This window comes from Ambystoma mexicanum, chromosome 5p, assembly GCF_040938575.1.
Source record: "Ambystoma mexicanum isolate Mex_15411 chromosome 5p, UKY_AmexF1_1, whole genome shotgun sequence".
Lineage (NCBI taxonomy): Eukaryota > Metazoa > Chordata > Amphibia > Caudata > Ambystomatidae > Ambystoma > Ambystoma mexicanum.
Window position 1 is genome coordinate 1,271,848,591 of NC_090930.1, and position 14,532 is coordinate 1,271,863,122.

The window sequence follows — 14,532 nt, forward strand, 5'->3', positions numbered from 1 at the left end:
TAGTACAAAACATCTTATTGTGGACGTACTAGTAGGGGTAATTCGATTACTCCTGGATCTGTTACTCGAGGGGGCACTGTCCCGTCCCCCCTCGTCGAGTTTTGGCTGGTGGCAGTGGAAACTACTTGTTATGTTCGACCCCGAACATAACCCTATGGGATTCGTCCCATTGTTGGAGATTGATACTTTTTCTCGTTAATCTCTAACGTACCACCGATCTACCTATCTTAAATAATTTTATCGGATGGTATTTTCTGCCAGAACTCGGTTTGTAAAATGGTGTCTGTGTTCGTCTCTGTGACTCCTAAAGCAAAGGTCGAGCCCTTTGTTCCACTTTTGGCGGGCTCTGTACAGAGACCCTTCAAAGTGGTGCCATTCTGTCTGGGTTACCATAGGGGTGTGGGAGGGGGTTTAGGCACCCTGGACCGAGTTGCCTTGCCAACTCCGGTCGCACTCTGGAGTGATTGGCCCAAGTGGTGAGCCTTCCCGCTCACCACTTAGCATGTGTTGATTGACAGCTAGGCTGAATGAATGGGGGTTTTCTGCATAAAAGCAGGGCTTTTGGGACTGGATCTTCAGAAGTCGCCACAGGACCTAAGAATCCGACGAGGGTAACGCTGAGCCGACCTGCATGACGACACCTCCGGTGGAGCCCTGCGGAACCGACTCACCACTTCCCGACAACAGAGGAGATCTCCCTGCCGGAGAGTCTCTTCCCCTGACTGGTGGGAACAACCAGTCCCCTTTGCTTTTTATTCGCCTCAGGACGCAGTGGTCGAATTGCCCGTGCAGAGCACCACGGCAACCGGATAGCCACTACCCCTGTACCGCGACCAAAAGGTGGTGCCTTGTGACGGAGCACTCCGCGGCTGGTCTCTTCCCTGGTGGTGCACCGGACTTCACTTTTCTTCGACGACGAGATCATCTCTACTCTTGGCAAAGACCCGACGTGCATCCACCACCAGGAACAACTGCCCCCGCCGGAGCTGCCCTCCACAACAAGGTACCGTGTCCGCCTGGCTTCCCTTTCGATCAGTTCGAGTGAGGTGTCTTAATCCTCTCCTTTCCGTTGGGTCGCCTCCAAGCTTTTCTCATTTATTGTTCTGAACTGGTTCAATCTGCCGAAACAATTTGCTACAAATACTTGAAGGCATCTCCACTAGAGACTTTTTTGGGACATATCGCCTTGCCTCTCTCCGAGTGGGCCTGGCATCTGAATTTTATGATCTATTGTGGTTCTTGCCTTCTTACCGTACATTTTGCCCGTGAAGTATTGAACTGTGTTAATTTCGTAACCTGCCTATCTTTTTCTCTCCTGTCCTAACTAATATTAGAGTGTCATCTAGGTTGAGGTATACACCTCTGTCTGTAAATAAGTGGTGCCGGTAGAACCTAGACTTGTCGAAATATTGCTAGGGGGATTGATCGTTTCTTCTTCGTAGAGTAATTGTGTTTGACTTGTTTGCCGTGAATTCGCCATAGTGTTTTTCATAGATGTTTCGTTATAAATAAATACCTTAATATCTTTACACTAAGCCTCGTTGCGTGTTTGCTTGTCTTACTGGGAAGAATTGCCCTATTTTGTATACTCCACATACTGCTCAACTCTTCTTGAGGGAAGTCTGACTGCTCAGCCACAGCTACCAAGTGAATCTGTGTGGTACAGACTGCTACCAAGTGGGTTCACCGCCAAACACCTGTAGTCCTAAATCTTTTGCAGTGGTCCCAGAGGGAACTGCACAAGTTTCCGCCTAACACTGGTGTACAGCGGTGGGATTTGTATCGAGTATACAGTTTAGAGTGCTTTTTGACACTGTAGGATAACTAACCACAAAACTTTGCACAAAAAGCAACTTTCAAAAAACATGTCTACGATGGAAACTTACAGTCAAGAGTCCTTGTCAGGTGAAAATACTGAGAGTCTGCGAGCTCTCTGTAGGCAAGAGAATCTTCCTGTAAGAGGCAAGAAGTTAGAACTAATAGAGAGATTGCTGGCGAACCAAAGTCTGTGTACTGGTTCAGAGGAACCAATCTCTCCAGCGAATGTAGATAACAGTGATGGTGTTGATCTGAATCATAATTCTGATGATAGCGATGAAGAGGCTGACGAGGACGGAGAGGCTAACGAAACTGTCTCCCCTGCTCCTCTACCTGCCTTACTAGCTGTGCCTACGGGCCCATACCAGGTCCCACAAGTAACCCTGCTTATTTTGAACTTGAAAAAATGAAGCTCGAACTAGAACACAAACGGTTCTTGGCTCAATCTGAACGAAACCAAGAGCTCGAGTTCAGACGGATGAATGCCCAGGCTGAGCAGAAGCAAGCTGAGTTAAGACTCAGGGAAATAGAACTTAATCACGAGTTAGAGATGAAAAAGTTGTCTATGGAAAATGCTTCTCTCTCCTCTGGTTCCTCTAGGAGCTCCAGTCCCAAAAGACCCCGGATGACGAAGGAATTAGTGGGTATGTATGAACCGAGATTGGATGTGTTGGATTGGTTGAAACTGTTTGAATACAATCATGGGCTCCAGGACATCACCGGAAATGCTTTGCTTCCCTGGTTGTTCTCTAGGCTCCCTCCTGTTGCGACTGATGTGGTAATGGAGTTGGGGGAGGCGGATAAGACGGATTACGAAAGTGTGAAACTAGCTTTAATAGCTAGATTCGGGAAGACCCCTTCCCAGTATCTTAAGAGGTTTAGAACCCTCAAAAAGCATGATGGTACCCCTTGGGCTACCTGGGTGAGTGAAGGGTTGAAAAACTTAGAGGGATGGATTAAGGGTTACAAAGTGAACACTTATGAGGGTATGAGGAATCTTTTTATGTTGGAGTCTATTTATGATGCCTGTTCTCCTGAGCTCAGACAGCACTTGGCTGATTCGAAGGAATTGGATTCCCGGGAGCTAGCTAAGGCTGCTGACTTATGGGTTGCCAACCGGGCTACTCATAAGGATTCTGGGGCAACTCAGAAAAAGGATGGGGGGAAAACAGCCTAAAAAAGACTCAAAAGAGAATTCTAATAACTCACATTCCAAAGAGGGCCCCAAACAAAACCAGAAGGGTAAGCCACAGGGAAAACCACAGCAGAATAGTGTACCTTCTGGCCACAAACCAGAAGGAGGTCAGAACAAGCCACCATTCCAGAGAGCATTTGGAACATGCTATCTCTGTGGGGCAACTGACCATATCAAAGGAGATCCAAAATGTAAGGGTAAACCTACGGGGATCAGCACAGTCTACTTAGCCTTCACTCCTGAGGAGGAAGTCCAAATGACTAGTGCTCACTTTGAGGTCTTTGCTGAAGAACCTTGGGTTCTTCAAGCAAGTGTATCAGTAGAGTCAATGGATCTGGTTAGTAATCAGAATAGGAGTGTGTATGACTCTATACCAGAAAACTCTAAATGTTATTATGTGGACAGTGTTCTTGTCAATGGCCAGGATACCGCTGCCAGGCGAGACTCTGGGGCCAGCAGAACAGTAGTGGACGAAAGCTTTTTCAGGCCTGAGGATGTTGCTAAGGCACCCAAAGGTCCCGCTAAGATGTCTGGAGGCCCTGTCCAAATGGTTCCAATTCTACGAGCCCTCATTCAGTGTAATGACATGACAGTGTTGATTCCTGTCAGTGTTCACACTGAGGTGCCTGGGAGAGTCCTGTTAGGGAATGATCTAAAAACTCTAGGAGTAGTATCCAGTACCCCCAGGCCTCCCAGTATGGAGACCCAGAACTAAAACAAATTGGCTATGGAGGCCACCTTAAGGAACCCCTCTAAGCCTGTGGGAACCTCTACTGAGAACCCCATTACGAGCCCTGGTGTTGGTAAGTTGACCTCTGACCCAGGCAAATTTCAGGCTAACATGTTAGGGAAATGGGAGCCTCAACCAAGCTCCATCATTGTTCCCCCAGTTTTAGGATCTATGACTCCCCCTGCTTCTGAGGAAGAGGTGGATAGACCTACTGAAACCCTAACTAGGCCTAAGAGAACTGGTAATTCTCAGTGCTGGTGGAAAACCAGAAAAGACAAGTCTAAGGCCACAAACCTTCAGACTGTTGGACCTTCCACAGAAGACTCCAACCCAATTCCTAGACTTAAGGGGGAAACTCCTAAAGTAGGTAAGGTAAGATCTCAGAGGAAGGAGAAGCATGTACCTTGCTTATCTCCATCCCCTCCACCCAAGAGGCCTAAAACCCAACCTTCTCTCAACAGAGAGGTAGGGAAGACCTCTGGAGGCCCTTCGAGATCTAAGGAGTTTCTTTATAAGGACTCCTGGAAAAAGCCTATCATAGCTTCAGTAGTTGTATCAACTTCTGAGGGACTGGTCAACCAGTTCCCCTATAAACTTAAAAAGACTGATGTTCCTAGGAAGGTTTGTAGGTCATATAGCTTACAAAGGACAACCTGGAAACCCATTGAACATAGGTCAGGGTGTCACCACCAAAATGCTGATGTTCTCTCTAGGATGTATGTCATCGACTAGAGGTATGAGATTCATCCAGGAGTGGATTAAATCCTCCTGTCCCTTAGTCTGGGGGGGGTGAGTGTTAGGGAGAATTCTCTGTTTAGGCTGAATTTCCTAACCTAGCGAGTCCCCCAGCAGCTTTGCTGGATTTCTGGAGTTCGTTTTTTTCCATCCTGCCAAGAGTGAGACTCTTTTCCTCCCACTCTTGGACATGAATGTGTGTAATTCCTTTGAATGTCAATGTGTTCTATGGGCTATGGGGTCTTTTACTCCATAGGGTCTCATATGTTTTTCTATGTGTGTAACACCGCACCCTAAGTGCCGTAACACTGGGGCGTCCTAGCGGACCTCCACCATAGACTCCATACCCGGGGACTGACTACTGTCTCCCCGGGCATGTAAAGTCACCATTGACTTTACTAGACCTAAATTTACTAACAGAACTAGTACAAACCATCTTATTGTGGACGTACTAGTAGGGGTAATTCGATTACTCCTGGATCTGTTATTCGAGGGGGCACTGTCCCGTCCCCCCTCGTCGAGTTTTGGCTGGTGGCAGTGGAAACTACTTGTTATGTTCGACCCCGAACATAACCCTATGGGATTCGTCCCATTGTTGGAGATTGATACTTTTTCTCGTTAATCTCTAACGTACCACCGATCTACTTATCTTAAATAAGTTTATCGGATGGTATTTTCTGCCAGAACTCGGTTTGTAAAATGGCGTCTGTGTTCGTCTCTGTGACTCCTAAACCAAAGGTCGAGCCCTTTGTTCCACTTTTGGCGGGCTCTGTACAGAGACCCTCCAAAGTGGTGCCATTCTGTCTGGGTTACCACAGGGGTGTGGGAGGGGGTTTAGGCACCCTGGACCGAGTTGCCTTGCCAACTCCGGTCGCACTCTGGAGTGATTGGCCCAAGTGGTGAGCCTTCCCGCTCACCACTTAGCATGTGTTGATTGACAGCTAGGCTGAATGAATGGGGGTTTTCTGCATAAAAGGAGGGCTTTTGGGACTGGATCTTCAGAAGTCACCACAGGACCTAAGAATCCGACGAGGGTAACGCTGAGCCGACCTGCACAACGACACCTCCGGTGGAGCCCTGCGGAACTGACTCACCACTTCCCGACGACAGAGGAGATCTCCTTGCCGGAGAGTCTCTTCCCCTGACTGATGGGAACAACCAGTCCCCTTTGCTTTTTATTCACCTCAGGACGCAGTGGTCGAATTGCCCGTGCAGAGCACCGCGGCAACCGGATTGCCACTACCCCTGTACCGCGACCAAAAGGTGGTGCCTTGTGATGGAGCACTCCGCGGCTGGTCTCTTCCCTGGTGGTGCACCGGACTTCACTTTTCTTCGACGACGAGATCCTCTCTACTCTTGGCAAAGACCCGACGTGCATCCACCACCAGGAACAACTGCCCCCGCCGGAGCTGCCCTCCACAACAAGGTACCGTGTCCGCCTGGCTTCCCTTTCGATCGGTTCGAGTGAGGTGTCTTAATCCTCTCCTTTCCGTTGGGTCGCCTCCAAGCTTTTCTCATTTATTGTTCTGAACTGGTTCAATCTGCCGAAACAATTTGCTACAAAGACTTGAAGGCATCTCCACTAGAGACTTTTTTGGGACATATCGCCTTGCCTCTCTCCGAGTGGGCCTGGCATCTGAACTTTATGATCTATTGTGGTTCTTGCCTTCTTACCGTACATTTTGCCCGTGAAGTATTGAACTGTGTTAATTTCGTAACCTGCCTATCTTTTTCTCTCCCGTCCTAACTAATATTAGAGTGTCATCTAGGTTGAGGTATACACCTCTGTCTGTAAATAAGTGGTGCCGGTAGAACCTAGACTTGTCGAAATATTGCTAGGGGGATTGATCGTTTCTTCTTCGTAGAGTAATTGTGTTTGATTTGTTTGCCGTGAATTCGCCATAGTGTTTTTCATAGATGTTTCGTTATAAATAAATACCTTAATATCTTTACACTAAGCCTCGTTGCGTGTTTGCTTGTCTTACTGGGAAGAATTGCCCTATTTTGTATACTCCACATACTGCTCAACTCTTCTTGAGGGAAGTCTGACTGCTCAGCCACAGCTACCAAGTGAATCTGTGTGGTACAGACTGCTACCAAGTGGGTTCACCGCCAAACACCTGTAGTCCTAAATCTTTTGCAGTGGTCCCAGAGGGAACTGCACAGGTTTCCGCCTAACAGCTGGTGCCTTTCAAAGGCAGAGGGACGACCTGGCAGTACAGATACAGGCTCTTAGTCAGGAAAGGGACACCTTAGGCCAGGAAGTATGCGGATTAAAATAAAAATTTGAAGAAAATCACTTGGCCCTCCAGGGACTGGGTGACCTCCAAAAAGAGCATCAGAACTTGTTAGAGCACACCAGGAGGGTGGAAGATGCTCTGGCAAGAAAGGAGCAGGCCAGTAGGGATGGGACTCGTGAGGTAACCCTCCTGCAGCAAAGACTGGCCCAGTACTCCAAGACTAACCAGGAAGCACAGAGAGAGAATGAGGCTCTCTGCCAGCACAATGATAGGCTCCAGCAACAGGTAGCCATGCAGGAGAGACTGATAGAGTCTAGTAAGGCCTTGACTGAGCAACTGAAAGCACAGGCTCTTGCATGGCAACAGGGAGCAGGGGGGATAGAGAAGAGGTTCACTGGGAAAGGGAAACAACTAAGCATAACCTCAGGAGCCCTAGTACCAGAGGCCTTCATCTCTCCCAGTCCCTGGACTCTGCCACTCCCATGTCCCCTGGCACACATGAGCACAGGGCCACAGGGATGGCAGATTACTATCCAGCCAAAACTATGGGGCTCATAGGCCAGTACCACCCAGGAATGGATGGGCGGGCATCCGGGTATGGGCACCCAAGTACAGTGCAATTTAGTGGGGAGCCCCAGAAGAGTAGGCCCACTAAGGGTATCCTAAAAACCTCTGCCCAGTTAGGTCAGTGGGGGGGTACTCATCAAATCCTGGCAGCAAGGAGGAATCTGAAGACTCCTCTGAACATCACAGGACACAGGAGACCAGGTCCTCACATTCTGCCAGCCATACCCAGGCTTGCAGAATCCGGGAAAACCTGGAAGATCAGACGGGCAGCTCTGGGAGCAGTGCTTCTGAGTCAGAGGATGAATGGACCAGGGTTACCCGAACCAAAAAGGCCAATAAGGCAAAAAGGGCCTTACTTAAGGACCCCTTAAAACAGATTAAGGCAATAAGGAGTGTCATCACCCCTTATCACAAGAACGCCAAGTATTCTGTTTGGGAACACTTGGAGATTTATAAGCAAATGATGGAGACTTTCCTTTTGAAGGACAGAAGTAGCTGCATTCAGTATGTCAAATGGACATCCTCCCCAGAATACTCCAGTTTCTTTGCGGGGCTGGAGGACCAAAACCATTCAAGATGGTCCACATATAGGGCGGCCATCTTGAAACATTTTTCTATTCACAGAAATCCCCAAGAGGCTCGCAAGGCAGCCTACAATTTGCAATGTGGGGAGGATCGGGCCCCACAAGAATTTGTGCAGGAATTGAAGCGTGCCTTTGTGCAGACTACCAGAAGGGTGCGCACGGACAGCAAAGAATTTGTTAACACTTTTTTCCATGCCTTACCCAAATACATAATGACCCAGCTAGTGAGAGATTTTCATGAGAAAAGGTCACAAGACTGGGTCATTGAACAGGCCACCCGGATCTATGAGGTGCAGAAGCCCATAGAAAATAAAAGTAATGCGCAGAAAATCCCCAAACCGACCAGCACCCCTGTTGCTGCCAAGGTGGCAGAGGTAAAGGTTGCCCCCATTTTGGATTTGGAGATGGGGGGCCTAAAAACTTGCCTGCGCAAAATAATTCTAAGCCCAGAAGGCCCTCGGGCCAGTCACAGACAGGGAGTCTAGGAGGTAGTCCCACAAATGGGGACCCTCACTCCCCGGACTATGTAAGTCCCTGTTACAAGGGAAACCGACCCATCCTGGGTTATGTGTGGACTGCTCCAGCCCAAGGGGGGGGGGATCCAGCCAAGCACCCAACCCAGGGAACTTCCCTCCTAACTTCCCACAGGAGGGCAGAAATTCCCCAAATACTGGGCAGAACTTTTTTCCCAGGTATTCACCCAACTTCCAACCCCAAAATCATCCGTCCTTCTTTCCCCAATTCCCTGAGTCCAGACCACCTAATCCGGGAGAGGGGAGGCCAAGGGTGGAGGGGTACCCAAATCTTCCCAACCCGGGGTACTACCAGAGAAGGGATAGCTACCCTTCCCGGGATCAGCCCAGGGGAGAAAATAGAACCCTGTATCAGCCTGAGCGGGTTTCACAGTTAGAACGCCAGGTCCAAAGTATGGCACGGGATCAGGGTCACATGCTGAGGGCGCAACAGCACCCTCAGATGAGCATGCCAGCGCAGAATGCCCCAAACTCTGGACCTGGTGCTCCAGAACAATGACGGGGCAGCACCCCGATAACCCACCGGTTCCCAGGGAGGAGGCACAAGGGGAAGGGGGGTGTAAAGCCTTGGAGGAAGCTTCCTTCCCCACTTGTAAACAGCCCCTGGAAACCCAGGAACCGGAAACAAAATTTCCTACCCCTGAAAGTCTGCCACCCAAGGAGCAGAGAGGAGGTTGGAGAAACAAAGGACCCAAACAGACACAGTTTGTGGAGGAGTTACAGATCTTCCAATTTGAGGGAGAGGGATCCTCAGAGGATCCTGGGAAAATGATCTTCTCCTTCAGAGATGGGGGAACTCCTCCCAAAGAAAGATCGGTCCCAAAAGATTCACATCCTGACTGGGGAGATGTGGGGACTGAGCTAACGCCGCCATTCATCTCATCCCAGAACCAACCACATCAAAATCCCCTGGTTCAAACCCATCCTGGTGACTGCCTCCAAAAAGGGGGGGGGGCAGAACCGGAACCAGGGGAACCCACAATGGCTCTGATTTCCAGTTGCCAACTTTTTCTTGCAGATTCCCATGACTCTCCACAGAATTCTGCCCAAATCTCTTCTCTCGCAATGTCCAAAACTAAACAATTAGCCCACCAGTTGTCCAAAAATGTGCATTATCTGTGCACCCTTGAGGAGGAGGAGGGAAGATACTATGCCCCGGTACAAGTACAGGGGCAGGGTACAATTTTGGCACTGGTGGACACTGGATCCCAACCTACTCTTCTGTCCAGAACGGCCTTTGATTAACTAAATGCAGGAAGGGGGGTGAATTACTGTATTCCTCTCACCTCTCTTCCTGGACAACTTCAGAACTTTGATGGGAAGGAAATTCCCGTCGAGGGGACTGCGGATTTGGACATTAAAATTGGGCGACACAAGGTGAAACACCCGGTCATAGTAGTGACTCCAGAGGGCACCCCTTGTTTACTAGGGAATGACCTCCTGAGAAGGTTGTCACCCCTAATAGATTGCGTAAACAAGGTCCTCTGGACCCAGACTAGCCGACCAATAAAATTAAAACAGAGTGTCAACCATGTTAGTTTAAACGGCACATGCCACATGGTTGAACAAAAATCTGACGAAGTAGAATTTCACTTCCAGAACAACCAAATTCCAGACGTGTCAGTAATAGAAGTAGGACAACAGACTGGTGATGGGGGGTCCTCTCTATTTCTTCAACCTTCCTTCCAGTTTAAGGTGGTATTCCACACTGGAAGGAAACACTCTGAAATTATTTACTAATCCACAATCGGACATTCCCACTCCAATAGTCCAGAAAGATGTGAAATCAGCTCAGAGCCCGGCTGATGTTCAGCAAATTGGAGAGCAGTTGTTCATCCCTGTTCAGTTAAATGATGGGAAGGACTCTGTTCTCGCCGGAGTGTGTGTGAACAACGGTAAGAGCTTAATCAGCGAAGCCATGTTCCGCCAACTCCCAAAGGATCCAGCCATTCCCACATTCAAACTGGGAAATGGATCTGGAAACACCCAATTCCAAACATCTCCTGCCAAGCAGGTGCATGCTCAAAATCTCCATTGGCAACAAGAGCATAGTCCATAATTGTTGGGTCGTGCGAAGACGTCACTGCCGCCTTTTACTTAGGCAGTGATATTCTCAATCGCTTTGCCATTAGTTTGGACCTAATAAACTTCAAAGCTTGGTCCCGATTAGCGGATAATCCCATGGGTTTTGATGATGAAGAAAAAGCATTTAGGTCGGCTCAATTGCTACCTTATGCAGTTGAAATTCAGATTAAAGAGGAAGTCACCATCCCAGAAAGGACACAACAATTCTCCCTGGAAGTGAAAGTTAAAAGAGGACAAAAATTGAAAAACTCTGATGCTTATATTCATCTAAATGCTTTTCTCCAACAGCAAGGATTAGGGGTAAACCCAACACCATTAGTCAATATAGAACATGACACCATTCCAATAGAGGTGGATAACAGTGACTTAAAGAGTATTACTCTAGCCGCTGGCACCAGTATCTGGAATGTCGGTTGATGGCTGACATTTCTCCATTGATTTAGGAAATGAACTGTTAAGACCAATCCCCAAGGACTGTTTTGACAGTGATGACAATACAACACCAGACAGGATGTTTACCCGGCATGGGGGGAACTTCCTGGTGTACACTTCCTGCCCTTATGGTAAGGAAGATGTGACTTGTGACTTCAGAAAGGGTGAGGTGATTATCCAGGTCCATGAAGGCTGCATTTCCCCCCTGAAGCCTCCAGTCCAAATCAGCACTCTGACCAGGGACTTCTCCACCCAGCTGGAGGAGGCCGCTGAGATAGCAAAACCAGAAGTCCTTCCAGGCTTCATGCAGATGGTGGAAGAGAGAGTCAACCTAGCTGATGCCTGTGTGACTCTGGAACAGAAGCAAAAGTTGAAACAAGTTTTCTTGGATTTTCAAGATCTCTTTGCAGTAGACTCATATGACTGTGGTCGCATCGACATCCACACAACAACAATTCCCACGGACCCTGGCATGACTCCAGTGTTTGTGAAGCAATATCGCTTGCCTCTCGCATCAATGGAGTCCATTACTGAAATAATTAAGAACCTTGAGTCCCGGGGGATAATCCGTCCAGTTCACAGCACCTTCAATAATCTGGTGCTGAGAATAATGAAGCCAAACGGCCAGTGGAGACTCTGCGCTGACCTTAGGGAGATCAACAAACGGGTCCATGCTTCCCGATGGCCTCTTCCCTATATTGACCAAGGGCTGGCCCAGATCCAGGGGTCACAGGTATTCACTGCAACAGACCTGACCAATGGATACTGGACTGTGCCTGTCATTAGGGAGGACCAATACAAACTGGCTTTTACCTTTGGGGGCCAGCAGTACACATGGACCCAGACTGCCTTCGGATATCTCAACTCCGGCAATGAATTCAAAATTTTCCTACATAAGGCCATGCCCGACTTGGGTGCGAGGGGTAACCTGGCTTATGTAGATGATGTCCTCTTCAAAAATTCATCTGTGGAGGAACATATAGTGGAGATCTGTTATGTTCTGACACAGTTGAGGGCCGCCAGAGCAAAACTTTCCTTTCAGAAAGCACAGTGGTGTAGAACCCGTGTTAATTTATTGGGGCATGAGATTACTCCTCAGGGTCTCTGTCCCCAGGAAAAGAAAGTGGAAGCACTCCAGAAACTGAAAGACCCCACAACTCTGCGGGAACTAAGGAGCCTCCTTGGACTGACTAATTACAGCAGAAAGTTCATTGAGGGCTACGCAGAGATCACCAGACCCCTGATTCATCTCTTGAAGGGGGGGGTCAAGTGGGAATGAACAATCCGAGGCATAAAGACAGCTCAAAAGAAGCCTCTCACAAGTGCCTTGCCTAGCTTACCCTGTCAGAAACAAGGAGTTTTTCTTGGAGACAGGGTTCTCTAATACATGCTTGACTGCAGTATTATATCAAAAGCATGACAAGGTCAATAAAGTAATCTCCTATGCTAGCAAAACGTTATCCTCGGTGGAGGAAAAATTCAACGATTGTGAGAAGGCACTCCTGGCAACGGTGTGGGCATTGAAGAATTACCGCCCGTTTATCCAGGGGGACCACATCATAGTGGAGACTCCGCACAAGCCTCTGCAATATCTCCAAAGTGACAGAATCCGGGCCGGAAATGTGAGTAATTGCCGAATTACTTCCTGGATTCTGTCAATGCAAGGCTTTCCTGTGGAGGTCAGATATGGCCAAAACAAGAAGAATCCCCTCGCACAAGGTCTGGCTGACTTGCATGATTGTGCCAGAGAAAACTGTCTCGAGGACGAAAGTCTAAAAATCAAGGACAACATTGAGACATACCTTAATTCCCCCCACAAAGTCTTTGAAGAAGACAAGTGTGAGGGCATGCCCACTGTCTATGTGGATGGTTGCTCTTACCATGTTGACAACAACGGGGAAAAAGAACTTGTGGCCAGCGTAGGGAATGCATGGGTGAATGAGTCCCCAGAACCCTCCGCTGGGTACAAGATTGGTCCCCGAAGTAGTCAGGTGGCAGAGTTGATGGCTGTGCATCAAGCCATCCTCACTGCTGTCCAACATCAACTCCACGAACTGGTCATAATCACAGATTCGGATTATGTACGGAACGGGTTCGTGGAGCACCTGGTTAATTGGAAAACCAGAGGCATGTTATGTGCTAATAACAAACCCTTGAAACATGGGAAGTTAATCCAAAATATTGATTATCTGGTCACCTCGAATGGGATGACCGTCTACTGGAAAAAGATCAAGGGTCATTCCAAAGTAGAGGGACCAGACAAAACTGGAAATGACTTAGCTGATCAGCTGGCCAAAACTGGGGCCATCCAAGGGAATCTAATAGAGATTGACTCCCTGTTGGGGGAAATCCAGGTCACTGCTATCACTAGGTCCCAGACAAATGCTCACAATGATCTTTCAACTGCACAATGGAGTAAGGAGACCCCAGATGCTGATTTGATTACGGCTCAGAAAGGGGATCCAATAATTGGTAAGTTTTACCAACACGTTGAGGACCCTGAGAACTTTCCCCTGACGGATACCGATTACATTGGGAAAGAGGACCTTAGAGTGTTTATGAAATGTCCAAAAATGTTCCGAATCCAAGACGGTTTGTTGGTAAGGAAATCCCAAGCTGGCCATGATCAGTGGGTGGTTCCTACCTCATTCCGAAGCCTGATGTTAAGTCACGCCCATGATGCGGCCACCGCCGGTCATAGGGGGTTTCATACAACACTTGAAATCTTAAGAGAGGTTGCATACTGGCCACACATGGGGCAGGACCTCGACCAATACTTGAAGGGGTGTCTTGTGTGTGCACAATTTTAGCTAACATCCCTCACACCGTGCGCCTCTCCAAAAGAGGGGGATGACACTCCCATGGTCAGATTTGCAAGTCGACTACATAGGGCCCGTGATTCACTCCTCTAGGGGGAATAAGTACATGTTGACAGTGACATGCTTATTTACTAAATGGGTGAAATGTCTCCCTGCCCCAAACTACAAGGCAGAAACAGCAGATGCCCTGATGATCAACCACATCTTTTCCCGTTTTGGTCTACCCCAAAGGATTGAGTCAGACAGAGGTAGCCATTTCACCAGCAAAGTAATGACAAAGGTGCGGGAGATACTGGGGGTTAAAAGGAAGCTACATATTGCTTACCGGCCGGCCTCTTCTGGTGCAGTAGAACGTTAAAACCGAACCATTGTGAGCATATTAAAAAGGTTTGTGGCAGATTCTGGGCCAAATTGGGATATCCGATTACCTCTGGTCCTAATGGCCATCAGATCTACCTACCCCTTCAACTGCAACTTAAATGTCACAGTTTGAGCTGATGACTGGACACAAGATGGTGCTTCCCCAGCATTTGCTTTACAAGACCCAAGAGCAAACATTAATAAATGCCTCCACAACTCATGAGTATGTTGAAAATTTAAGGAAACACCTTCAACATGCTTTTGCCTATGCTCAGCGAAACCTAGAAAGATCAGCCGATAGCATGAAGACTCATTATGATCTGAAGACTACTAGGAAAGAATACAATGTGGGAAACCGGGTCTATCTATACAATTTCCAAAGGAACCAGGCCAAACAGCGGAAATTTCTGCCTACATGGAAGGGACCTTTTGAA